Source organism: Emydura macquarii, unplaced genomic scaffold, assembly GCF_026122565.2.
Source record: "Emydura macquarii macquarii isolate MOO-44397 ecotype Brisbane River unplaced genomic scaffold, CSIRO-AGI_Emac_v2 contig_3251, whole genome shotgun sequence".
In the NCBI taxonomy this organism is placed as follows: domain Eukaryota; kingdom Metazoa; phylum Chordata; order Testudines; family Chelidae; genus Emydura; species Emydura macquarii.
In genome coordinates, this window is record NW_027133388.1 from 71,786 (window position 1) to 75,543 (window position 3,758).

The following is a 3,758-nucleotide window of genomic DNA, read 5'->3' on the forward strand; positions in this document are numbered from 1 at the left end:
GGCAGCCATGGACAGAAATGGTTTGTGCTCTGCTAGGAAATTCCATAACATCTTAGGGACAATGACCGAGGAATAGCAAATATCCACAAAGGATAAATGAGACAGGAGAAAGTACATAGGGGTGTGAAGGTGAGGATCAGTCCTTACCACCAGCATGATCACCATGTTCGCCAAAAGGGTGATTAGATAAACTATTAAAAACACCAGGAAGAGGAAAATCTGCATCTGTGGGTCATTGGAAAATCCCAGGAGAATGAATTTGGTCACTTTGGTTTGATTTCCCATTGATCCTTATTCAGGAAATCTGTGATCTGTCAATCTGGAAAAAATAATGAAATTAACGCATGTCATAAGTAAATTGAAATGGCATGTGGAGATCATCTGATGAGAAGGATGAATGTAAAGAGAGGCCTACTACTGCCTATAAAAGATGTGCTTTAAATGGACAAAATGGGCTAGTTGCATAACAGGACTTTAGCACCCAACTGCCACTTTAGATGCCTAAATCCCAAAATCAGGCCCCACTGGTACTCACAAAACCCCCACTCAGCTGTGTTGGGACAGTCTGACAAAGGGCTCCCTTAGCCTTTCCTGTTGAAGCTTTTCCACTGTGGGTCAATAAAAAAAGAGGCATTGGAGCAAAGGCATAGAGCCTTGTGAAACTCTAGGATTCTAGAAGAAGAAACCCCCATGGCCTAGAAATACTGGTTTCCCACCCAGAGGGAACCCAAATCAGTATGGAGAATACAGGTAATTGATAAATATTATGAATGCCATAAAGGTGTCCTCTAAAGAGCTTATCTGGGAGTGTTGTGTGGACATGGGCAACCCTTATGTATCGTGTAACTGTCCAAACAAAGAACCAGAGATCTTTTGTGACAAAAGAGTGAGAAGGACTCATCTTATAAACCAAGATGTGATCTGAGGTTGTCTTTTGGTAAAACCAGAAAAGAGAGGCTGGACAAACGAATGCTCCCTCCGACACTGGAAGGAGAGAAATGACAATACAGAGAAAGAAATGACCGAGCATCACTGCACAATTGAGACCTTTATTCTAAATATACAAATGTATGCAAATGGAGACTGAATGCCTGCAAAGGGAGATTAGTCATGTAGAACTACAGACAAACATTTTGGTGCAGTGACATGGGAGTAGTGACACAGGAAAGACAGAAGCCAGAAATGGAAGAAAAACTGAGGACAAATATGAATGAAACAGCACCTGAAGAAAGTTCAGGAAATACAAATCTTTTGTTGAGAGATGTGAAGTGTAAGAGACACTGAGGACTGACCCGTGTCCCCAAGTGTGAAACTTGTAGACCAACAAAGACTGGATGATAAAATGCAAGGACTTAATTAAGTGATCAAGGAAACTGTGGAGTAAAACCAACAAGTATTAGACAGGAGACTTATATAATTTATGCTACAGTAACGGTATCATCTAATCGATTTAACGTCAAGGATGTCAACTCCCTATAGTTAATGGATAGATAGGTGGGTCACACAGAGAGGTGGAGGCATGAAGAAAGATGGACCAAAGTGAATAAGATCAGAATTAATGGCACAGAAGTCAATTTCCTGGAAAAGAGAGAAGTAGGCCATCTCTGTAACACAGCTCCCTCCTGTGTTTCCCATGTAGTTAGTTGGAAATGCTATGCAGTGAAAGTACGACAAGCAAGTCTATATTCTCAGTTGATATTTATCAGTCTAACTTCAATGATTGTGCTACACACCAGCCGAGAATGACGCATAAGGTGGTATATTAATTGTGTTTCTTTAACATAGAGGCTTCAAGAAACTTGACAGTGGATTTTGATGTCAGTTCCACCAGCATAAATCAATTGGACCTGATTCCAATTGCACCAGTGTTTTATACAATTATAAATTCATTGTTCTCAGTTTTCTTCTCTCTTATGCTGGTATGAAGGAGGTGCATTTCCACTGAGGTGAGGAACACACACCAATATAAAGCTGGTGTAACTGAGAAGGGAATGAGAACCATTGACTTTAATGAACTTATTCTGGATTTACAGCTTTGTAACAGGAGAATCTGACCAAAATGGTGTCAATTCGGATTCATATCAGATGGACAAAGTGATGGATGCATGGAGAGAGAGGTGAAAAGACAGAGATGTATGTATGTATGTATGTATGTATAGATAGATAGATAGATGTCAATTTGACTTGACTGAAAGTATCAAACTAACGTGTAATTTTTCTTTTTAATTCTGAAGATGATATATTTTGAGTGAGAAAATGCGAAGAAATCCTCCGTGACTGAGTTTGTCATACTGGGCTTCTCTGATCACCCAGACATGAATTCCATTTTATTTGTAATATTTCTGTTCATTTACATTGTCACAGTGCTGGGCAACATCCTCATTATAATTGCCATCAATGTCATTCCAGCTCTTCACACCCTATGTATTTCTTCCTCCGGAACTTGTCCTATCTGGATAGCTGCTACACCTCAGTCATTCTGCCCAAGATGCTGGCCAATCACCTCTCAGAGAATAAAGCCATGTGCTTTGTCAGTTGTCCTGTACAGATGTATTTCTTTCTATTCTTCAGTGTTACCGAGTTCTGCCTCCTGGCGTCTATGGCGTATGACCACTACAGGGCCATATGCAATCCGCTGCACTACACGGCTATCATGAATAAGAGGACTTGCATCCAGCTGATGGGTGGCTCATCTCTCTGTGGCACCCTGGTGGCCTTGAGACACACAACTTTGTCTTCACACTTCCTCTTTGTGGCTCCAACGAGATCAACCTTTTCTTCTGTGAGATCCAGCCGGTACTGAAGCTGGTGTGTGGGGACACCTACTGGATCGAGCTCCAGATCTTTGTGGGTGCTGCCTTCATCCTCATGCTGCCTTTCATGCTGATCCTGATGTCCTACATCTGTATCATTTTCACCATCCTTAAAATTAGGTCCGCCGAAGGCAGGCACAGAGCCTTCTCCACCTGCTCCTCACACCTCATCATGGTGACGTTGTTCTACATGACGGCCCTTATCATGTACGTGAGCCCCAAATCCAGCTTGTCTCCAGATGTGAACACATTGTTCTCTCTGTTCTACTCAGTGGTGACTCCGATCTTGAACCCCATTATCTACAGCCTCAGAAACAAGGAAGTGAAAGATGCCTTGAGGAAAACCAGGATGAAGGTTTTTCATCTACAAAAATAGACAATATTCCTTCAACTGGATTATCCCATGGGGAATATCTCAGCTCTTAAGAGACTCTGCCGTGCTGAAGAGAGGTATCTCAGCATTATAAAGAAATGTATCTTATCGAATGAAGAGCTGGTCAACTTCTTCTGAAGTTTGTATTTCAATGAAATATTTTGTTAAAATTTTGAATGTCAAGAAAGTAAATGAGGACTTTTTCGATCCCGTTCTGGTTTAAAAATCTGTAAATCTTTTAGAACATGAAAACAAAACAAAAAAAAACCCCAACAAAATAAAAACAAATAGAGGGGGAAAAAAACAGAATATTAAATTGCATTGCTCACCCTTCCCACTGTTTGACCCATTCTAATTCTTGGGATCTACAGGCCGGGACAGTCTTCTGCAGCTAGACAGAAACTCCTGAGGGATTTCTTGCAAGACACAATGGAAGCGAATTTGGGTCCATCCCCATAACTTTTAGCTTAGAGACTAGGGTTCTTAGCTGGGAGATGGGAGAGGGTGCAGTTCAGTTCCCTATCTGTCTGATGAAGTGAAGGGATTTGTGGATGGGTTTCCCACCTCACAGG

The 3,758-nt window shown here is 41.4% G+C and overlaps 1 pseudogene; it reads left to right on the forward strand.

Moving 5' to 3' along the window:
• Window positions 1–737: 737 nt before the first annotated feature.
• On the forward strand, window positions 738–3,189 carry LOC137142835 (olfactory receptor 10C1-like; annotated as a pseudogene).
• Window positions 3,190–3,758: the final 569 nt, after the last annotated feature.